This window comes from Triturus cristatus, chromosome 1_1 (genome assembly GCF_964204655.1).
Source record: "Triturus cristatus chromosome 1_1, aTriCri1.1, whole genome shotgun sequence".
NCBI classification, from domain to species: domain Eukaryota; kingdom Metazoa; phylum Chordata; class Amphibia; order Caudata; family Salamandridae; genus Triturus; species Triturus cristatus.
In genome coordinates, this window is record NC_140579.1 from 701,908,743 (window position 1) to 701,932,274 (window position 23,532).

Genomic DNA, 23,532 nt, shown 5'->3' on the forward strand with positions numbered 1-23,532 from the left:
TCCAAGTCTCTGGTCACCAGGGTATGAAAGATTTCAATGTTGTTGCCGCTTGCTAAATTAGGAGACCACCGAGATTTGGATTTCAAACAACTCGTTATTGAAAAGTCTGGTCTGATATCCAGATCCTCTAAGACCCTACTGATCGTAACTGGGTCCTCTTCACATTCTGTAATCGAAAGTAATTTTACAGTATCATAAATATCTCCTATAGTTGGTACATTAGATACGACACTAGTAGGTAAACTTTAAATCTTTTTATTAGGTCTGGGGTTCAGAGCAAAATGTTTCTTCAGCTTAAGACTTCTAATGAACCTAAATAGATCAATCTTAGTGTCACATAAGTCACCTTTACTTTGTGGACAGAATCCCAAACCTTTTCTTAGAAGCGTGATTATTTCTTCTGTAAGTTCTTGATCGGATAGGTTGATAACCTCTACATCCATCCCTCCCTGTATATCTATTGCTTCTTGTCCCAAGAGCGGGTTTTCATTCCTGCCCTGTCCTCTTCTACTACCACTCCTCTTCCCCCTCCTGATTTTCTTATTGAACCTACTCTTGAATTCTGTTCTCTGTTTCCTCTCTTTATTCGATTTACTTCCTGTAAAAAAGAAGAGCTTCCTAAGGGGAGTAACTGTTTAGCTGTAACTGCTGCACCTCCTTATCTATCACTACTACTCGTAGATATTGTGCTCAATGATGCATTACTAGAGCTAATCGGAGTCAGGTCAGGAAGCGATTTATTTTTATCTGATGTAACTAGATAATCATATTTTTTAGAAAATGTGAAAATTCTTCCACTGTTGTAATCAACCTCATCTCTTTTTAGTTTACATGCTTTTCTTTGCCTGATCTCATTTTGATGATTTGATAATACTTCTTTAAGGATATCATAATTTTTGGTTGTCAGTTCGGGTAGATTAAGAGATGCTATCTCTTCCTCTAGCTGCTGTATTTCCAATTGTAACTTTTTTTCTTTTCTTTCTGCATTTTCTATTAGTATTTCCATGAGCTTTATAGAGCTAGATGTTAATTCTTTTTCCCAAATTCCCAGGAGATCTTCGTCCAAATCATCATAGGTTGGTATGATTTGGGATCGAAGACCCCTGGGAATCCTATTTAACTTCATATATTGTTTCAATGTAATACCGTCCCATCATTTGGACATTTCAGATCTTTTGAGTTTCTCAAGTCTAATAAATTTGGCACGTAAGCCCTCATTTTTTGATTGCGTATTTTCTTTCACTGCTTCAGTAACTGTATGTCCCTTGCATAGGTTCTCAAATAATTCTGCTGCCAATCTATCCCTGTCCCTTATCACTCATAATGCCAATTTAGATAAATATACTGTGTTTGCAGTGCAGCCCTTACTAATTTGATAAGAATAAAAGAGGGGGGTGTATAGTAACTTAAGGCGCAACTGCACTATTACACAATCCTAGAAACAACAGCGAGCTCATATTGTGGTGCATCAAACAATGGGAGACACCCACTTCCCAACACAAAGAGCAATGTACAAATATGTTTGTGCACACACTCAATAATTAGGCATAGTAGCAACTTTCTTCAAAATTCAAGATAAAAATTTAAGATAAAAATTCAGGAGCTCCTTCTCTTTGTTTGTATCTTCTTTTATTCTCAATCTTCCAATCCCAACGCGTTTCGTTGCTTAGGTAGTCAACCGTGCGACTTCATCAGGGCTGGAAGCAATAAACAACTTCCATTGTAATATATGTTATGCACAAAGATTTAACCAATTCACATAAATAAGTATTAATTGTAGAAGAGCCCCTATAGAAACTCATGCATAAGGACTATATCTTTTGCGCATATATAATTAATTCAGTGAGTCCATGTACCTAAAACCACCACTTAACATGTATAACTGCTCCGCAGTATATGACTTCTGTGATCCTAAGTTTTCACCGTGTCCAAATATAGGGACAAAGTAACCCATGATTCAGGTATTCTCATTATTTGGATTCCTATTTCCAGAGTATCATTGTAGTGAGTACGAACCACCTATACATACCAACATGCCACCATAGTGTACCAATGTGAATCATCCAATGGTATTAACTATTAGGTACCTTTTGACTTCAATCGCTGATATTAGATCTGAAATTGACCAATAGATAGCAACAGGGTAAGTTGCGGAACACATGAGGCAAAATATCTAGATGCACTCTTATTCAATTTGTGTTTGGCGGGAAACAAACGATGATTCTCATACCTTAAATCATCCTCCTATTATTCCCATTTCGTATCCAACATTAGAGTCCTCCAACTTTGTGGTGAGTCCTATAATTCGTACTTGCCTACGCCAATTCTATCCATATACCTACAGAAGTAAATATGCATTGCATATGAACTTTTTAAAGAAATGTCACCACTCTAATGTCTACACATTCTAAATGTTAAGTTTGTTTGTGCCACTAACGGCGTGAATTGTCTAACATTTATCATCTATGTGCTCGTCACACTCTTACCTCGTTTAATTTCTTTAAGAAGATGTATTTGTGGCCGCAATACGTTTCAGTATGCCAATAGTAATAGCGGTATAGTTCTGTCCCTGGAGTACGGGTTCTATAGATAGGCAGAGAGTAACAGTAAGATACTGTCCCACGTAGAAGATTTTTAAAATCCCAATTGAATTTTTGTATCGTAACTCCCACTTAAAAACGTACCTATCAAATTTCAACCAGATTCCGTCAGTAATACAGAGGCGGTATAGTACTGTCTCAATCCGTATATATACCAAATAGTCTAAATCGATGATGCCTTTCCCACGTTGGCGTTCTCAATGGGCACCATTTTAGAATGGGAATGTGCTACGAGTTTCAATCTAATTCAATCTTTGCATCGTAAGGATATATAACCCCTACCTAATATCCCATATAATATTCCGTCTGATTATAGGTCTACTTCCCGCCACAACATCAGTACCTTTACTTTATTTTACTATTAAGCATTCTATTTCGGGATGAGTAGATGACGCCTTATTCTTTAACTAGGTACTAACTCGGCGCCATCTTATAATGGGCACATAACCCCAATTTCTCCCAAGTATCCTTCTTTACATTCATAATATGAAGATATTTCTGAAGTAATCTGATATCATAATATCACATATCAACGTTTCACTTATACACTAACCGATACCAAAGTTTCGTATACCATATACGTAATATAACCCGCTATCTTCATTGACCTTATCCTAGACCAATATTGAATGCATTCAAATAGTTTAGAGTATGTAAGAACCTTATAATCACCAGTTGCTATTTTGCAAAATTTCTACAAATCCATTTATAGTTTATCTATCTTTGTTGAATATATCAGCTCAGTTTGTTCCGCATTCTGTCCCTATAATAGTTACAAGCGTGATAAATCGCATATCTTGAAAATAGCAGCCTGAGGGTTCAATAGATCTCAATGTCTTAATCTCCTAAAAAATATTGAAGTTCGTGATCATAATTAAGACCTTGCTGACCTTGTTCTCTGGCTGTACAGCAGCTCTGCTGACCTGGTTCTCTGGCTCTATAGCGGCTCTGCTGACCTGGTTCACTGGCTCTACAGTGGCTCTCCTGACCTGGTTTTCTGGCTCGACAGTGACTCTGATGACCTGGTTCTGTGGCTCAACAGAGACTCTGCTGACCTGGTTTTGTGGATCTACAGCAGCTCTGCTGACCTGATTCTCTGAATCTGCAGCAGTTCTGTGGACTTGGTTATCTGGCTCTACCGCAGCTCTGCTGACTGGGTTCTCTGGCACTAGAGTAGCTCTGCTGACATGGTTCTCTGGCTTTGAAGCACCTCTGCTGACCTGGTTCTCTGGCTCTAAAGCAGCTCTGTTGACCTGATTCTCTGGCTTTGAAGCAGCTCTGCTGACCTGGTTCTCTGGCTCCAGAGCAGTTCTGCTGACCTGGCTCTCTGGCTCTACAGCAGCTCTGCTGACTTGGTTCTCTGGGTTTGAAGCAGCTCTACTGACCTGGTTCTCTGGCTCTAGAGAAGCTCTGTTGACCTGGTTCTCTGGCTCTGAAGCAGCCCTGCTGACCTGTTTCTCTGGCTCTAGAGCAGCTCTGCTGACCTGGTTCTTAGGCTCCAGAGCACCTCTGCTGACCTGGTTCTCTGGTTTTGAAGCAGCTCTAATGACCTGGTTCACTGGCTCTAGAGCAGTTCTGCTGACCTGGTTCTCTGGCTCTACAGCAGCTCTGTTGAACTGGTTCTCTGGCTTTGAAGCAGCTCTACTGACCTGGTTCTCTGGTTCTAGAGAAGCTCTGCTGACCTGGTTCTCTGGCTCGAAGCAGCCCTGCTGACCTGTTTCTCTAGCTCTAGAGCATCTCTGCTGACCTGGCTCTTAGGCTCCAGAGCAGCTCTGCTGACCTGGTTCTCTGGCTCTACAGCAGCTCTGTTGACCTGATTCTCTGATTTTGAAGCAGCTCTGCTGACCTGGTTCTCTGGCTCTGAGCAGCTCTGCTGACCAGGTTCTCTGGCTCTACAACAGCTTTGCTGACCTGGTTCTCTGGCTATACAGCAGCTCTGCTGATCTGGTTCTCTGGCTCTACAACGGCTCTGCTGACCTGTTTCTCTGGCTCTAAAGCTGATTCGCTGACTTGTTTCTCTGGCTCTAAAGCAGCTCTGCTGACCTGGTTCTCTGGCTCTACAGCGGCTCTGTTAAGCTGGTTCTCTGGCTTCAAAAGGATCTCTGCTGACTTGGTTCTCTGGCTCTAGAGCGGCTCTGCTGACCTGGTTCTCTGGCTCTACAGCAGCTCTGCTGACCTGGTTCTCTGGCTCTAGAGCAGCTCTGCTGACCTGGTTCTCTGGATCTAAAGCAGCTCTGATGACCTGGTTCCCTGGCTCTAGAGCAGCTCTGCTGACCTGGTTCTTTGGCTTTTAAGCAGCTCTGATGCCCTGGTTCTCTGGCTCTAGAGCAGCTCTGCTGACCTGGTTCTCTGGCTTTTAAGCAGCTCTGCTGACCTGGTTCTCTGGCTCTAGAGCAGTTCTGATGACCTTATTCTCTATCTCTACAGCAGCTCTGCTGACCTGGATCTCTGGCTTTGAAGCAGCTCTTCTGACCTGGTTCTCTGGCTCTAGAGCAGTTCTGCTGACCTGGTTCTCTGGCTCTACAGCAGCTCTGCTGACCTGGTTCTCTGGCTTTGAAGCAGCTCTACTGACCTGGTTCTCTGGGTCTAGAGAAGCTGTGCTGGCCTGGTTCTCTGGCTCTGAAGCAGCCCTGCTGACCTGTTTCTCTGGCTCAAGAGCAGCTCTGCTGACCTGGTTCTTAGGCTCCACAGCAGCTCTGCTGATCTGGTTCTCTGGCTCTAAAGCAGCTCTGTTGACCTGATTCTCTGGTTTTGGAGCAGCTCTGCTGACCTGGTTCTCTGGCTCTGAGCAGCTCTGCTGACCTGGTTCTCTGGCTCTACAACAGCTTTGCTGACCTGGTTCTCTGGCTATACAGCAGCTCTGCTGATCTGGTTCTCTGGCTCTACAATGGCTCTGCTGACCTTGTTCTCTGGCTCTAAAGCAGCTCTGCTGACCTGGTTCTCTGGCTCTACAGCGGCTCTGTTAAGCTGGTTCTCTGGCTCCAAAGGATCTCTGCTGACTTGGTTCTCTGGCTCTAGAGCGGCTCTGCTGACCTGGTTCTCTGGCTCTACAGCAGCTCAGCTGACCTAGTTCTCTGCCTCTAGAGCAGCTCTGCTGACTTGCTTCACTGGCTCTACAACGGCTCTGCTGACCTGGTTCTCTGGCTCTAAAGAAACTCTGCTGACCTGGTTCTCTGGCTCTAGAGCAGCTCTGCTGACCTGGTTCTCTGGATCTAAAGCAGCTCTGATGCCCTGGTTCTCTGGCTCTAGAGCAGCTCTGCTGACCTGGTTCTTTGGCTTTTAAGCAGCTCTGATGCCCTGGTTATCTATCTCTACAGCAGCTCTGCTGACATGGTTCTCTGGCTCTGAGCAGCTCTGCTGACCAGGTTCTCTGGCTCTACAACAGCTTTGCTGACCTGGTTCTCTGGCTATACAGCAGCTCTGCTGATCTGGTTCTCTGGCTCTACAACGGCTCTGCTGACCTGTTTCTCTGGCTCTAAAGCTGATTCGCTGACTTGTTTCTCTGGCTCTAAAGCAGCTCTGCTGACCTGGTTCTCTGGCTCTACAGCGGCTCTGTTAAGCTGGTTCTCTGGCTCCAAAAGGATCTCTGCTGACTTGGTTCTCTGGCTCTAGAGCGGCTCTGCTGACCTGGTTCTCTGGCTCTACAGCAGCTCTGCTGACCTGGTTCTCTGGCTCTAGAGCAGCTCTGCTGACCTGGTTCTCTGGATCTAAAGCAGCTCTGATGACCTGGTTCCCTGGCTCTAGAGCAGCTCTGCTGACCTGGTTCTTTGGCTTTTAAGCAGCTCTGATGCCCTGGTTCTCTGGCTCTAGAGCAGCTCTGCTGACCTGGTTCTCTGGCTTTTAAGCAGCTCTGCTGACCTGGTTCTCTGGCTCTAGAGCAGTTCTGATGACCTTATTCTCTATCTCTACAGCAGCTCTGCTGACCTGGATCTCTGGCTTTGAAGCAGCTCTTCTGACCTGGTTCTCTGGCTCTAGAGCAGTTCTGCTGACCTGGTTCTCTGGCTCTACAGCAGCTCTGCTGACCTGGTTCTCTGGCTTTGAAGCAGCTCTACTGACCTGGTTCTCTGGGTCTAGAGAAGCTGTGCTGGCCTGGTTCTCTGGCTCTGAAGCAGCCCTGCTGACCTGTTTCTCTGGCTCAAGAGCAGCTCTGCTGACCTGGTTCTTAGGCTCCACAGCAGCTCTGCTGATCTGGTTCTCTGGCTCTAAAGCAGCTCTGTTGACCTGATTCTCTGGTTTTGAAGCAGCTCTGCTGACCTGGTTCTCTGGCTCTGAGCAGCTCTGCTGACCTGGTTCTCTGGCTCTACAACAGCTTTGCTGACCTGGTTCTCTGGCTATACAGCAGCTCTGCTGATCTGGTTCTCTGGCTCTACAATGGCTCTGCTGACCTTGTTCTCTGGCTCTAAAGCAGCTCTGCTGACCTGGTTCTCTGGCTCTACAGCGGCTCTGTTAAGCTGGTTCTCTGGCTCCAAAGGATCTCTGCTGACTTGGTTCTCTGGCTCTAGAGCGGCTCTGCTGACCTGGTTCTCTGGCTCTACAGCAGCTCAGCTGACCTAGTTCTCTGCCTCTAGAGCAGCTCTGCTGACTTGCTTCACTGGCTCTACAACGGCTCTGCTGACCTGGTTCTCTGGCTCTAAAGAAACTCTGCTGACCTGGTTCTCTGGCTCTAGAGCAGCTCTGCTGACCTGGTTCTCTGGATCTAAAGCAGCTCTGATGCCCTGGTTCTCTGGCTCTAGAGCAGCTCTGCTGACCTGGTTCTTTGGCTTTTAAGCAGCTCTGATGCCCTGGTTATCTATCTCTACAGCAGCTCTGCTGACATGGTTCTCTGGCTTTGAAGCAGCTCTGCTGACCTGGTTCTCTGGATCTAAAGCAGCTCTGCTGACGTGGATCTCTGGCTCTAAAGCAGCTGTGCTGATCTGGTTCTCAGTCTGTACAACGTCTCTGCTGACCTGGTTCTCTTGCTCGAGAGCAGCTCTGCTGACCTTGTTCTCTGGCTGTACAGCAGCTCTGCTGACCTTGTTCTCTGTCTCTATAGCGGCTCTGCTGACCTGGTTCTCTGGCTCTACAGTGGCTCTCCTGACCTGGTTTTCTGGCTCTACAGTAACTCTGATGACCTGGTTCTGTGGCTCATCAGAGACTCTGCTGACCTGGTGTTGTGGCTCTACAGCAGCTCTGCTGACCTGATTCTCTGGCTCTGCAGCTGTTCTGTGGACCTGGTTCTCTGGCTCTAGTGCAGCTCTGCTGACCTGGTTCTCTGGGTCTATAGCAGCTTTGCTGACCTGGTTATCTGGCTCTACAGCAGCTCTGCTGACTGGGTTCTCTGGCGCTAGAGTAGCTCTGCTGACCTGGTTCTTAGGCTGTTGAGCAGCTCTGCTGACCTGGTTCTCTGACTCTGAAGCAGATCTATTGACCTGGTTCTCTGGTTCTAGAGCAGCTTTGCTGATCTGGCTCTATGGCTCTACAACGGCTCTGCTGACCTGGTTCTCTGGCTCTAAAGCAGCTCTGATGGCCTGCTTCTCTGGCTCTAGAGCAGCTCTGCTGACCTGGTTCTTTTGCTTTTAAGCAGCTCTGCTGACCTGCTTCTCTGGCTCTAGAGCAGTTCTGCTGACCTGGTTCTCTGGCTCTACAGTAGCTCTGCTGACCTGGTTCTCTGGCTTTGAAGCAGATCTGCTGACCTGGTTCTCTGGCTCTAGAGAAGCTCTGCTGACCTGGTTCTCTGGCTCTAAAGCAGCCCTGCTGACCTGGTTCTTAGGCTCTAGAGCAGCTCTGCTGACCTGGTTCTCTGGCTTTGAAGCAGCTCTGCTGACCTGGTTCTCTGGCTCTGAGCAGTTCTGCTGACCTGGTTCTTAGGCTCTAAAGCAGCTCTGTTGACCTGATTCTCTGGCTTTGAAGCAGCCCTGCTGACCTGGTTCTTAGGCTCTAGAGCAGCTCTGCTGACCTGGTTCTCTGGCTCTAGCGCTGCTCTGCTGATCTAGTTCTTAGGCTCTAAAGCCACTCTGTTGACCGGAGTCTCTGGCTTTGAAGCAGCCCTGCTGACCAGGTTCTCTGGCTCTACAACAGCTTTGCTGACCTGGTTCTCTGGCTATACAGCAGCTCTGCTGATCTGGTTCTATGGCTCTACAATGGCTCTGCTGACCTTGTTCTCTGGCTCTAGAGCAGCTCTGCTGACCTGGTTCTCTGGCTCTAAAGCAGCTCTGCTGACCTGATTCTCTGGCTCTGCAGCAGTTCTGTGGACCTGGTTCTACAACTGCTCTGCTGACCTGGTTCTCTGGCTTTGAAGCAGATCTGCTGACCTGATTCTCTGGCTCTAGAGTAGCTCTGCTGACCTGAATCTCTGGCTCTAGAGCAGCTCTGCTGACCTGGTTCTCTGGCTTTGAAGCAGATCTGCTGACCTGATTGTCTGGCTCTAGAGCAGCTCTGCTGACCTGCACCTCTGGCTCTAGAGCAACTCTGCTGACCTCGTTCTCTGCCTCTACAGCCGCTCTGCTGACCTGGTTGTCTGGCTCTAAAGCAGGTCTGCTGACCTGGTTCTCTGGCTGTAGGGAAGCTCTGCTGATCTGGTTCTCTGGCTCTAAAGCAGCTCTGATGGCCTGGTTCTCTGGCTCTAGAGCAGTTCTGCTGACCTGGTTCTTTAGCTTTTAAGCAGCTCTGATGGCCTGGTTCTCTGCCTCTAGAGCAGCTCTGCTGACCTTGTTCTCTGGCTTTTAAGCAGCTCTGCTGACCTGGTTCTCTGGCTCTTGAGCAGCTCTGCTGACCTGGATCTTAGGCTCTAGAGCAGCTCTGCTGACCTGGTTCTCTGGCTTTGAAGCAGCTCTGCTGACCTGGTTCTCTGGCTCTGAGCAGTTCTGCTGACAAGGTTCTCTGGCTCTACAACAACTTTGCTGACCTGGTTCTCTGGCTATAAAGCAGCTCTGCTGATCTGGTTCTCTGGCTCTACAACAGCTCTGCTTACCTGTTTCTCTGGCTCAAGAGCATCTCTGCTGACCTGGTTCTCTGGCTCTAAAGCAGCCCTGCTGACCTGGTTCTCTGGCTCTAGAGCAGCTCTGCTGACCTGGTTCTCTGGCTCTAGAGCACCTCTGCTGACCTGGTTCTCTGGCTCCAAAGCAGGTCTGCTGACCTGGTTCTCTGGCTCTAGAGCAGCTCTGCTGACCTGGTTCTCTGGCTCTAAAGCAGCTCTGCTGACCTGATTCTCTGGCTCTAAAGCAGCTCTGCTGACCTGATTCTCTGGCTCTGCAGCAGTTCTGTGGACCTAGTTCTACAACTGCTCTGCTGACCTGGTTCTCTGGCTTTGAAGCAGATCTGCTGACCTGATTCTCTGGCTCTAGAGCAGCTCTGCTGACCTGGATCTCTGGCTCTAGAGCAGCTCTGATGACCTCGTTCTCTGCCTCTACAGGTGCTCTGCTGACCTGGTTCTCTGGCTTTGAAACAGCTCTGCTGACCTGGTTCTCTTGCTTTGAAGCAGCTCTGCTGACCTGGTTCTCTGGCTCTAGAGAAGCTCTGCTGACCTGGTTCTCTGGCTCTAAAGGAGCTCTGATGACCTGGTTCTCTGGCTCTAGGACAGCTCTGGTGACTTGGTTCGTTGGCTTTTAAGCAGCTCTGCTGACCTGGTTCTCTGGCTCTAGAGCAGTTTTGCTGACCTGGTTCTCTGGCTCTACAGCAGCTTTGCTGACCTGGTTCTCTGGCTTTGAAACAGCTCTGCTGACCTGGTTCTCTGGCTCTAGAGAAGCTCTGCTGACCTGGTCCTCTGGCTCTAAGGCAGCCCTGCTGACCTGGTTCTCTGGCTAAACTGCAGCTCTGCTGACCTGGCTCTTAGGCTCTAGAGCAGCTCTGCTGACCTGGTTCTCTGGCTCTAGAGCAGCTCTGCTGACCTGGTTCTTAGGCTCTAAAGCAGCTCTGTTGACCTGATTCTCTGGCTTTGAAGCAGCCCTGCTGACCTGGTTCTTAGGCTCTAGAGCAGCTCTGCTGACCTGGTTCTCTGGCTCTAGCGCTGCTCTGCTGATCTAGTTCTTAGGCTCTAAAGCCACTCTGTTGACCGGAGTCTCTGGCTTTGAAGCAGCCCTGCTGACCAGGTTCTCTGGCTCTACAACAGCTTTGCTGACCTGGTTCTCTGGCTATACAGCAGCTCTGCTGATCTGGTTCTATGGCTCTACAATGGCTCTGCTGACCTTGTTCTCTGGCTCTAGAGCAGCTCTGCTGACCTGGTTCTCTGGCTCTAAAGCAGCTCTGCTGACCTGATTCTCTGGCTCTGCAGCAGTTCTGTGGACCTGGTTCTACAGCTGCTCTGCTGACCTGGTTCTCTGGCTTTGAAGCAGATCTGCTGACCTGATTCTCTGGCTCTAGAGTAGCTCTGCTGACCTGAATCTCTGGCTCTAGAGCAGCTCTGCTGACCTGGTTCTCTGGCTTTGAAGCAGATCTGCTGACCTGATTGTCTGGCTCTAGAGCAGCTCTGCTGACCTGCACCTCTGGCTCTAGAGCAACTCTGCTGACCTCGTTCTTTGCCTCTACAGCCGCTCTGCTGACCTGGTTGTCTGGCTTTGAAGCAGCTCTGCTGACCTGGTTCTCTGGCTCTAAAGCAGGTCTGCTGACCTGGTTCTCTGGCTGTAGGGAAGCTCTGCTGATCTGGTTCTCTGGCTCTAAAGCAGCTCTGATGGCCTGGTTCTCTGGCTCTAGAGCAGTTCTGCTGACCTGGTTCTTTAGCTTTTAAGCAGCTCTGATGGCCTGGTTCTCTGCCTCTAGAGCAGCTCTGCTGACCTTGTTCTCTGGCTTTTAAGCAGCTCTGCTGACCTGGTTCTTTGGCTTTTAAGCAGCTCTGATGTCCTGGTTCTCTGGCACTAGAGTAGCTCTGCTGACATGGTTCTCTGGCTTTGAAGCAGCTCTGCTGACCTGGTTCTCTGGCTTTGAAGCAGCTCTGCTGACCTGGTTCTCTGGTTCTAGAGAAGCTCTGATGACCTGGTTCTCTGGCTCTAGAGCAGCTCTGCTGACCTGGTTCTTTGGCTTTTAAGCAGCTCTGATGTCCTGGTTCTCTGCCTCTACAGCAGCTCTGCTGACATGGTTCTCTGGCTTTTGAGCAGCTCTGATGACCTGGTTCTCCTCGGCTTTGAAGCAGCTCTGCTGACCTGGTTCTCTGGTTCTAGAGAAGCTCTGCTGACCTGGTTTTCTGGCTCTAAAGCAGCTCTGATGACCTGGTTCTCTGGCTCTAGAGCAGCTCTGCTGACCTGGTTCTTTGGCTTTTAAGCAGCTCTGATGTCCTGGTTCTCTGGCTCTAGAGCAGCTCTGCTGACCTGGTTCTCTGGCTTGTAAGCAGCTCTGATGACCTGGTTCTCTGGCTCTAGAGCAGTTTTGCTGACCTGGTTCTCTGGCTCTACAGCAGCTTTGCTGACCTGGTTCTCTGGCTTTGAAGCAGCTCTGCTGACCTGGTTCTCTGGCTCTAGAGAAGCTCTGCTGACCTGGTTCCCTGGCTCTAAGGCAGCCCTGCTGACCTGGTTCTCTGGCTCTACTGCAGCTCTGCTGACCTGGGTCTTAGGCTCTAGAGAAGCTCTGCTGACCTGGTTCTCAGGCTCTAGAGCAGCTCTGCTGACCTGGTTCTTAGGCTCTAAAGCAGCTCTGTTGACCTGATTCTCTGGCTTTGAAGCATCCCTGCTTACCTGGTTCTTGGGCTCTAGAGCAGCTCTACTGACTTGGTTCTCTAGCTCTACAGCAGCTCTGCTGACCCGGTTCTTAGGCTCTAGAGCAGATCTGCTGACCTGGTTCTCTGGCTCTAGCGCTGCTCTGCTGATCTAGTTCTTAGGCTCTAAAGCAACTCTGTTGACCGGAGTCTCTGGCTTTGAAGCAGCCCTGCTGACCTGGTTCTTAGGCTCTAGAGCAGATCTACTGACCTGGTTCTCTGGCTCTAGAGCAGCTCTACTGACCTGGTTTTTAGGCTCTAAAGCAGCTCTGTGGACCTGATTCTCTGGCTTTGAAGCAGCCCTGCTGACCTGGTTCTTAGGCTCCAAAGCATCTCTGCTGACCTGGTTCGATGGCTCTAGAGAAGCTCTGCTGACCTGGTTATCTGTCTCTAAAGCAGCCCTGCTGACCAGGTTCTCTGGCTCTACAACAGCTTTGCTGACCTGGTTCTCTGGCTATACAGCAGCTCTGCTGATCTGGTTCTAAGGCTCTACAATGGCTCTGCTGACCTTGTTCTCTGGCTCTAAAGCAGCTCTGCTGACCTGGTTCTCCGGCTCTACAGCGGCTCTGTTAAGCTGGTTCTCTGGCTCCAAAGCAGCTCTGCTGACTTGGTTCTCTGGCTCTAGAGCGGCTCTGCTGACCTGGTTCTCTGGCTCTACAGCAGCTCTGCTGGCCTAGTTCTCTGCCTCTAGAGCAGCTCTGCTGACATGGTTCACTGGCTCTACAACGGCTCTGCTGACCTGGTTCTCTGGTTCTACAACAGCTCTGCTGACCTGGTTCTCTGGCTCTAAAGAAGCACTGCTGACCTGATTGTCTGGCTCTAGAGCAACTCTGATGACCTGGTTCTCTGTCTCTAAAGCAGATCTGCTGACCTGGTTCTCTGGTTCTAGAGCAGCTCTGCTGACCTGGTTCTTTGGCTCTACAACTGCTCTGCTGACCTGGTTCTCTGGCTTTGAAGCAGATCTGCTGACCTGGAACTCTGGCTCTAGAGCAGCTCTGCTGACCTCGTTCTCTGCCTCTACAGCAGCTCTGCTGACCTGGTTCTCTAGCTTTGAAGCAGCTCTGCTGACCTGGTTCTCTGGCTTTGAAGCTTCTCTGCTGACCTGGTTCTCTGGCTCTAGAGAAGGTCTGCAGACCTGGTTCTCTAGCTCTAAAGCAGCTCTGATGACCTGGTTCTCTGGCTCTAGAGCAGCTCTGCTGACCTGGTTGTCTGGCTTTTAAGCAGCTCTGCCGACCTGGTTCTCTGGCTCAAGAGCAGTTCTGCTGACCTGGTTCTCTGGCTTTGAAGCAGCTCTGCTGAATCTGGAGCCCATGGCTACTCCTTGGGTTTGTTTGAACCATTCATTGTTAAAAAGAAAGAAATTATTACACAATATCAGCTCTATCATCGCCAGGATCATTTGAGTATGTTCCCATTGATTCGCTGGCTTTTTAGACAAAAATTGATGTATCGCTCGCAGACCCAAATCATTTCTTGTACTAGTATACAGGGATACAACATCCAATGTAACCAATATCATATCTGTATCCCAAGTAATATCACTGAGGATATTCAATATGTGACATGTGTCCTTAATAGAAGATGGCAAGTTACTAACTATCGGTTGTAGAAAAAGGTCTACAAATTGTGATAACCGTTCCGTCGGTCCTCCTATCCCCGAAACTATAGGCCTCCCTGGTGGAAATGAGAGGGCTTTATGTATTTTAGGTAGTGTGTATAGGCAGGGGTACCGTGGACGATTAACTGTTAAATATAGATATTCGTCATCATCCAAAAGGCATTCATCATGCCATTTCTTCAAAAGATTATTAATCTTAGTAGTCAGAGAGAAGATAGGGTTATGCGCTATTTTTTCATAACATTCGGCATTGTTCAACTGGGAGTATATTTCTTGATCATATTCACTTTTATTCATAACCACCAGGTTTCCACCTTTATCTGCTCTTCTTATAATTAAATCAGAGTTATCCTGTAATGTTTTCAATGCTCTTCGTTCATCCGCAGTTAGGTTATCCCCATAATTTGCAGGAGGTTGTCTAACATTGCTCATGGCTTTATCCAAGTCTCTGGTCACCAGGGTATGAAAGATTTCAATGTTGTTGCCGCTTGCTAAATTAGGAGACCACCGAGATTTGGATTTCAAACAACTCGTTATTGAAAAGTCTGGTCTGATATCCAGATCCTCTAAGACCCTACTGATCGTAACTGGGTCCTCTTCACATTCTGTAATCGAAAGTAATTTTACAGTATCATAAATATCTCCTATAGTTGGTACATTAGATACGACACTAGTAGGTAAACTTTAAATCTTTTTATTAGGTCTGGGGTTCAGAGCAAAATGTTTCTTCAGCTTAAGACTTCTAATGAACCTAAATAGATCAATCTTAGTGTCACATAAGTCACCTTTACTTTGTGGACAGAATCCCAAACCTTTTCTTAGAAGCGTGATTATTTCTTCTGTAAGTTCTTGATCGGATAGGTTGATAACCTCTACATCCATCCCTCCCTGTATATCTATTGCTTCTTGTCCCAAGAGCGGGTTTTCATTCCTGCCCTGTCCTCTTCTACTACCACTCCTCTTCCCCCTCCTGATTTTCTTATTGAACCTACTCTTGAATTCTGTTCTCTGTTTCCTCTCTTTATTCGATTTACTTCCTGTAAAAAAGAAGAGCTTCCTAAGGGGAGTAACTGTTTAGCTGTAACTGCTGCACCTCCTTCTCTATCACTACTACTCGTAGATATTGTGCTCAATGATGCATTACTAGAGCTAATCGGAGTCAGGTCAGGAAGCGATTTATTTTTATCTGATGTAACTAGATAATCATATTTTTTAGAAAATGTGAAAATTCTTCCACTGTTGTAATCAACCTCATCTCTTTTTAGTTTACATGCTTTTCTTTGCCTGATCTCATTTTGATGATTTGATAATACTTCTTTAAGGATATCATAATTTTTGGTTGTCAGTTCGGGTAGATTAAGAGATGCTATCTCTTCCTCTAGCTGCTGTATTTCCAATTGTAACTTTTTTTCTTTTCTTTCTGCATTTTCTATTAGTATTTCCATGAGCTTTATAGAGCTAGATGTTAATTCTTTTTCCCAAATTCCCAGGAGATCTTCGTCCAAATCATCATAGGTTGGTATGATTTGGGATCGAAGACCCCTGGGAATCCTATTTAACTTCATATATTGTTTCAATGTAATACCGTCCCATCATTTGGACATTTCAGATCTTTTGAGTTTCTCAAGTCTAATAAATTTGGCACGTAAGCCCTCATTTTTTGATTGCGTATTTTCTTTCACTGCTTCAGTAACTGTATGTCCCTTGCATAGGTTCTCAAATAATTCTGCTGCCAATCTATCCCTGTCCCTTATCACTCATAATGCCAATTTAGATAAATATACTGTGTTTGCAGTGCAGCCCTTACTAATTTGATAAGAATAAAAGAGGGGGGTGTATAGTAACTTAAGGCGCAACTGCACTATTACACAATCCTAGAAACAACAGCGAGCTCATATTGTGGTGCATCAAACAATGGGAGACACCCACTTCCCAACACAAAGAGCAATGTACAAATATGTTTGTGCACACACTCAATAATTAGGCATAGTAGCAACTTTTTTCAAAATTCAAGATAAAAATTTAAGATAAAAATTCAGGAGCTCCTTCTCTTTGTTTGTATCTTCTTTTATTCTCAATCTTCCAATCCCAACGCGTTTCGTTGCTTAGGTAGTCAACCGTGCGACTTCATCAGGGCTGGAAGCAATAAACAACTTCCATTGTAATATATGTTATGCACAAAGATTTAACCAATTCACATAAATAAGTATTAATTGTAGAAGAGCCCCTATAGAAACTCATGCATAAGGACTATATCTTTTGCGCATATATAATTAATTCAGTGAGTCCATGTACCTAAAACCACCACTTAACATGTATAACTGCTCCGCAGTATATGACTTCTGTGATCCTAAGTTTTCACCGTGTCCAAATATAGGGACAAAGTAACCCATGATTCAGGTATTCTCATTATTTGGATTCCTATTTCCAGAGTATCATTGTAGTGAGTACGAACCACCTATACATACCAACATGCCACCATAGTGTACCAATGTGAATCATCCAATGGTATTAACTATTAGGTACCTTTTGACTTCAATCGCTGATATTAGATCTGAAATTGACCAATAGATAGCAACAGGGTAAGTTGCGGAACACATGAGGCAAAATATCTAGATGCACTCTTATTCAATTTGTGTTTGGCGGGAAACAAACGATGATTCTCATACCTTAAATCATCCTCCTATTATTCCCATTTCGTATCCAACATTAGAGTCCTCCAACTTTGTGGTGAGTCCTATAATTCGTACTTGCCTACGCCAATTCTATCCATATACCTACAGAAGTAAATATGCATTGCATATGAACTTTTTAAAGAAATGTCACCACTCTAATGTCTACACATTCTAAATGTTAAGTTTGTTTGTGCCACTAACGGCGTGAATTGTCTAACATTTATCATCTATGTGCTCGTCACACTCTTACCTCGTTTAATTTCTTTAAGAAGATGTATTTGTGGCCGCAATACGTTTCAGTATGCCAATAGTAATAGCGGTATAGTTCTGTCCCTGGAGTACGGGTTCTATAGATAGGCAGAGAGTAACAGTAAGATACTGTCCCACGTAGAAGATTTTTAAAATCCCAATTGAATTTTTGTATCGTAACTCCCACTTAAAAACGTACCTATCAAATTTCAACCAGATTCCGTCAGTAATACAGAGGCGGTATAGTACTGTCTCAATCCGTATATATACCAAATAGTCTAAATCGATGATGCCTTTCCCACGTTGGCGTTCTCAATGGGCACCATTTTAGAATGGGAATGTGCTACGAGTTTCAATCTAATTCAATCTTTGCATCGTAAGGATATATAACCCCTACCTAATATCCCATATAATATTCCGTCTGATTATAGGTCTACTTCCCGCCACAACATCAGTACCTTTACTTTATTTTACTATTAAGCATTCTATTTCGGGATGAGTAGATGACGCCTTATTCTTTAACTAGGTACTAACTCGGCGCCATCTTATAATGGGCACATAACCCCAATTTCTCCCAAGTATCCTTCTTTACATTCATAATATGAAGATATTTCTGAAGTAATCTGATATCATAATATCACATATCAACGTTTCACTTATACACTAACCGATACCAAAGTTTCGTATACCATATACGTAATATAACCCGCTATCTTCATTGACCTTATCCTAGACCAATATTGAATGCATTCAAATAGTTTAGAGTATGTAAGAACCTTATAATCACCAGTTGCTATTTTGCAAAATTTCTACAAATCCATTTATAGTTTATCTATCTTTGTTGAATATATCAGCTCAGTTTGTTCCGCATTCTGTCCCTATAATAGTTACAAGCGTGATAAATCGCATATCTTGAAAATAGCAGCCTGAGGGTTCAATAGATCTCAATGTCTTAATCTCCTAAAAAATATTGAAGTTCGTGATCATAATTAAGACCTTGCTGACCTTGTTCTCTGGCTGTACAGCAGCTCTGCTGACCTGGTTCTCTGGCTCTATAGCGGCTCTGCTGACCTGGTTCACTGGCTCTACAGTGGCTCTCCTGACCTGGTTTTCTGGCTCGACAGTGACTCTGATGACCTGGTTCTGTGGCTCAACAGAGACTCTGCTGACCTGGTTTTGTGGATCTACAGCAGCTCTGCTGACCTGATTCTCTGAATCTGCAGCAGTTCTGTGGACTTGGTTATCTGGCTCTACCGCAGCTCTGCTGACTGGGTTCTCTGGCACTAGAGTAGCTCTGCTGACATGGTTCTCTGGCTTTGAAGCAGCTCTGCTGACCTGGTTCTCTGGCTCTAAAGCAGCTCTGTTGACCTGATTCTCTGGCTTTGAAGCAGCTCTGCTGACCTGGTTCTCTGGCTCCAGAGCAGTTCTGCTGACCTGGCTCTCTGGCTCTACAGCAGCTCTGCTGACTTGGTTCTCTGGGTTTGAAGCAGCTCTACTGACCTGGTTCTCTGGCTCTAGAGAAGCTCTGCTGACCTGGTTCTCTGGCTCTGAAGCAGCCCTGCTGACCTGTTTCTCTGGCTCTAGAGCAGCTCTGCTGACCTGGTTCTTAGGCTCCAGAGCACCTCTGCTGACCTGGTTCTCTGGTTTTGAAGCAGCTCTAATGACCTGGTTCACTGGCTCTAGAGCAGTTCTGCTGACCTGGTTCTCTGGCTCTACAGCAGCTCTGTTGAACTGGTTCTCTGGCTTTGAAGCAGCTCTACTGACCTGGTTCTCTGGTTCTAGAGAAGCTCTGCTGACCTGGTTCTCTGGCTCCGAAGCAGCCCTGCTGACCTGTTTCTCTAGCTCTAGAGCATCTCTGCTGACCTGGCTCTTAGGCTCCAGAGCAGCTCTGCTGACCTGGTTCTCTGGCTCTACAGCAGCTCTGTTGACCTGATTCTCTGATTTTGAAGCAGCTCTGCTGACCTGGTTCTCTGGCTCTGAGCAGCTCTGCTGACCAGGTTCTCTGGCTCTACAACAGCTTTGCTGACCTGGTTCTCTGGCTATACAGCAGCTCTGCTGATCTGGTTCTCTGGCTCTACAACGGCTCTGCTGACCTGTTTCTCTGGCTCTAAAGCTGATTCGCTGACTTGTTTCTCTGGCTCTAAAGCAGCTCTGCTGACCTGGTTCTCTGGCTCTACAGCGGCTCTGTTAAGCTGGTTCTCTGGCTCCAAAAGGATCTCTGCTGACTTGGTTCTCTGGCTCTAGAGCGGCTCTGCTGACCTGGTTCTCTGGCTCTACAGCAGCTCTGCTGACCTGGTTCTCTGGCTCTAGAGCAGCTCTGCTGACCTGGTTCTCTGGATCTAAAGCAGCTCTGATGACCTGGTTCCCTGGCTCTAGAGCAGCTCTGCTGACCTGGTTCTTTGGCTTTTAAGCAGCTCTGATGCCCTGGTTCTCTGGATCTAGAGCAGCTCTGCTGACCTGGTTCTCTGGCTTTTAAGCAGCTCTGCTGACCTGGTTCTCTGGCTCTAGAGCAGTTCTGATGACCTTATTCTCTATCTCTACAGCAGCTCTGCTGACCTGGATCTCTGGCTTTGAAGCAGCTCTTCTGACCTGGTTCTCTGGCTCTAGAGCAGTTCTGCTGACCTGGTTCTCTGGCTCTACAGCAGCTCTGCTGACCTGGTTCTCTGGCTTTGAAGCAGCTCTACTGACCTGGTTCTCTGGGTCTAGAGAAGCTGTGCTGGCCTGGTTCTCTGGCTCTGAAGCAGCCCTGCTGACCTGTTTCTCTGGCTCAAGAGCAGCTCTGCTGACCTGGTTCTTAGGCTCCACAGCAGCTCTGCTGATCTGGTTCTCTGGCTCTAAAGCAGCTCTGTTGACCTGATTCTCTGGTTTTGAAGCAGCTCTGCTGACCTGGTTCTCTGGCTCTGAGCAGCTCTGCTAACCTGGTTCTCTGGCTCTACAACAGCTTTGCTGACCTGGTTCTCTGGCTATACAGCAGCTCTGCTGATCTGGTTCTCTGGCTCTACAATGGCTCTGCTGACCTTGTTCTCTGGCTCTAAAGCAGCTCTGCTGACCTGGTTCTCTGGCTCTACAGCGGCTCTGTTAAGCTGGTTCTCTGGCTCCAAAGGATCTCTGCTGACTTGGTTCTCTGGCTCTAGAGCGGCTCTGCTGACCTGGTTCTCTGGCTCTACAGCAGCTCAGCTGACCTAGTTCTCTGCCTCTAGAGCAGCTCTGCTGACTTGCTTCACTGGCTCTACAACGGCTCTGCTGACCTGGTTCTCTGGCTCTAAAGAAACTCTGCTGACCAGGTTCTCTGGCTCTAGAGCAGCTCTGCTGACCTGGTTCTCTGGATCTAAAGCAGCTCTGATGCCCTGGTTCTCTGGCTATACAGCAGCTCTGCTGACCTGGTTCTTTGGCTTTTAAGCAGCTCTGATGCCCTGGTTATCTATCTCTACAGCAGCTCTGCTGACATGGTTCTCTGGCTCTGAGCAGCTCTGCTGACCAGGTTCTCTGGCTCTACAACAGCTTTGCTGACCTGGTTCTCTGGCTATACAGCAGCTCTGCTGATCTGGTTCTCTGGCTCTACAACGGCTCTGCTGACCTGTTTCTCTGGCTCTAAAGCTGATTCGCTGACTTGTTTCTCTGGCTCTAAAGCAGCTCTGCTGACCTGGTTCTCTGGCTCTACAGCGGCTCTGTTAAGCTGGTTCTCTGGCTCCAAAAGGATCTCTGCTGACTTGGTTCTCTGGCTCTAGAGCGGCTCTGCTGACCTGGTTCTCTGGCTCTACAGCAGCTCTGCTGACCTGGTTCTCTGGCTCTAGAGCAGCTCTGCTGACCTGGTTCTCTGGATCTAAAGCAGCTCTGATGACCTGGTTCTCTGGCTCTAGAGCAGCTCTGCTGACCTGGTTCTTTGGCTTTTAAGCAGCTCTGATGCCCTGGTTCTCTGGCTCTAGAGCAGCTCTGCTGACCTGGTTCTCTGGCTTTTAAGCAGCTCTGCTGACCTGGTTCTCTGGCTCTAGAGCAGTTCTGATGACCTTATTCTCTATCTCTACAGCAGCTCTGCTGACCTGGATCTCTGGCTTTGAAGCAGCTCTTCTGACCTGGTTCTCTGGCTCTAGAGCAGTTCTGCTGACCTGGTTCTCTGGCTCTACAGCAGCTCTGCTGACCTGGTTCTCTGGCTTTGAAGCAGCTCTACTGACCTGGTTCTCTGGGTCTAGAGAAGCTGTGCTGGCCTGGTTCTCTGGCTCTGAAGCAGCCCTGCTGACCTGTTTCTCTGGCTCAAGAGCAGCTCTGCTGACCTGGTTCTTAGGCTCCACAGCAGCTCTGCTGATCTGGTTCTCTGGCTCTAAAGCAGCTCTGTTGACCTGATTCTCTGGTTTTGAAGCAGCTCTGCTGACCTGGTTCTCTGGCTCTGAGCAGCTCTGCTGACCTGGTTCTCTGGCTCTACAACAGCTTTGCTGACCTGGTTCTCTGGCTATACAGCAGCTCTGCTGATCTGGTTCTCTGGCTCTACAATGGCTCTGCTGACCTTGTTCTCTGGCTCTAAAGCAGCTCTGCTGACCTGGTTCTCTGGCTCTACAGCGGCTCTGTTAAGCTGGTTCTCTGGCTCCAAAGGATCTCTGCTGACTTGGTTCTCTGGCTCTAGAGCGGCTCTGCTGACCTGGTTCTCTGGCTCTACAGCAGCTCAGCTGACCTAGTTCTCTGCCTCTAGAGCAGCTCTGCTGACTTGCTTCACTGGCTCTACAACGGCTCTGCTGACCTGGTTCTCTGGCTCTAAAGAAACTCTGCTGACCTGGTTCTCTGGCTCTAGAGCAGCTCTGCTGACCTGGTTCTCTGGATCTAAAGCAGCTCTGATGCCCTGGTTCTCTGGCTCTAGAACAGCTCTGCTGACCTGGTTCTTTGGCTTTTAAGCAGCTCTGATGCCCTGGTTATCTATCTCTACAGCAGCTCTGCTGACATGGTTCTCTGGCTTTGAAGCAGCTCTGCTGACCTGGTTCTCTGGATCTAAAGCAGCTCTGCTGACGTGGATCTCTGGCTCTAAAGCAGATGTGCTGATCTGGTTCTCAGTCTGTACAACGTCTCTGCTGACCTGGTTCTCTTGCTCGAGAGCAGCTCTGCTGACCTTGTTCTCTGGCTGTACAGCAGCTCTGCTGACCTTGTTCTCTGTCTCTATAGCGGCTCTGCTGACCTGGTTCTCTGGCTCTACAGTGGCTCTCCTGACCTGGTTTTCTGGCTCTACAGTAACTCTGATGACCTGGTTCTGTGGCTCAACAGAGACTCTGCTGACCTGGTGTTGTGGCTCTACAGCAGCTCTGCTGACCTGATTCTCTGGCTCTGCAGCTGTTCTGTGGACCTGGTTCTCTGGCTCTAGTGCAGCTCTGCTGACCTGGTTCTCTGGGTCTATAGCAGCTTTGCTGACCTGGTTATCTGGCTCTACAGCAGCTCTGCTGACTGGGTTCTCTGGCGCTAGAGTAGCTCTGCTGACCTGGTTCTTAGGCTGTTGAGCAGCTCTGCTGACCTGGTTCTCTGACTCTGAAGCAGATCTATTGACCTGGTTCTCTGGTTCTAGAGCAGCTTTGCTGATCTGGCTCTACAACGGCTCTGCTGACCTGGTTCTCTGGGTCTAGAGCAGTTTTGCTGACCTGGTTCTCTGGCTCTACAGCAGCTTTGCTGACCTGGTTCTCTGGCTTTGAAGCAGCTCTGCTGACCTGGTTCTCTGGCTCTAGAGAAGCTCTGCTGACCTGGTTCCCTGGCTCTAAGGCAGCCCTGCTGACCTGGTTCTCTGGCTCTACTGCAGCTCTGCTGACCTGGTTCTTAGGCTCTAGAGCAGCTCTGCTGCCCTGGTTCTCTGGCTCTAGAGCAGCTCTGCTGACCTGGTTATTAGGCTCTAAAGCAGCTCTGTTGACCTGATTCTCTGGCTTTGAAGCAGCCCTGCTTACCTGGTTCTTAGGCTCTAGAGCAGCTCTACTACCTGGTTCTCTAGCTCTACAGCAGCTCTGCTGACCTGGTTCTTAGGCTCTAGAGCAGATCTGCTGACCTGGTTCTCTGGCTCTAGCGCTGCTCTGCTGATCTAGTTCTTAGGTTCTAAAGCAACTCTGTTGACCGGAGTCTCTGGCTTTGAAGCAGCCCTGCTGACCTGGTTCTTAGGCTCCAGAGCAGATCTACTGACCTGGTTCTCTGGCTCTAGAGCAGCTCTACTGACCTGGTTCTTAGGCTCTAAAGCAGCTCTGTTGACCTGATTCTCTGGCTTTGAAGCAGCCCTGCTGACCTGGTTCTTAGGCTCTAAAGCATCTCTGCTGACCTGGTTCGATGGCTCTAAAGCAGCCCTGCTGACCAGGTTCTCTGGCTCTACAACAGCTTTGCTGACATGGTTCTCTGGCTATACAGCAGCTCTGCTGATCTGGTTCTAAGGCTCTACAATGGCTCTGCTGACCGTGTTCTCTGGCTCTAAAGCAGCTCTGCTGACCTGGTTCTCCGGCTCTACAGCGGCTCTGTTAAGCTGGTTCTTTGGCTCCAAAGCAGCTCTGCTGACTTGGTTCTCTGGCTCTAGAGCGGCTCTGCTGACCTGGTTCTCTGGCTCTACAGCAGCTCTGCTGGCCTAGTTCTCTGCCTCTAGAGCAGCTCTGCTGACCTGGTTCTCTGGTTCTAGAGCAGCTCTGCTGACCTGGTTCTTTGGCTCTACAACGGCTCTGCTGACCTGGTTCTCTGGTTCTACAACAGCTCTGCTGACCTGGTTCTCTGTCTCTAAAGCAGATC

General features: G+C 48.0%; 2 long non-coding RNA genes across 3 annotated transcripts; both read right to left on the reverse strand.

Moving 5' to 3' along the window:
* Positions 1–239: 239 nt before the first annotated feature.
* On the reverse strand, positions 240–3,719 carry LOC146870897 (uncharacterized). Of its 2 annotated transcripts, XR_014979799.1 has the most exons (4): positions 2,487–2,585; positions 2,231–2,338; positions 2,088–2,115; positions 1,567–1,697 (listed from the first exon to the last, which is right to left on the reverse strand). It is a non-coding gene; the product is annotated as an uncharacterized LOC146870897 (long non-coding RNA). The 2 variants fall into 2 exon arrangements; XR_014979800.1 differs by lacking the exons at positions 2,088–2,115; positions 2,231–2,338 and having other exon boundaries at positions 240–1,697; positions 2,487–3,719.
* Positions 3,720–14,557: 10,838 nt separating this feature from the next.
* On the reverse strand, positions 14,558–16,903 carry LOC146870898 (uncharacterized). Its single transcript, XR_014979801.1, has 4 exons — positions 16,805–16,903; positions 16,549–16,656; positions 16,406–16,433; positions 14,558–16,015 (listed from the first exon to the last, which is right to left on the reverse strand). It is a non-coding gene; the product is annotated as an uncharacterized LOC146870898 (long non-coding RNA).
* Between the last annotated feature and the right edge of the window lie 6,629 nt (positions 16,904–23,532).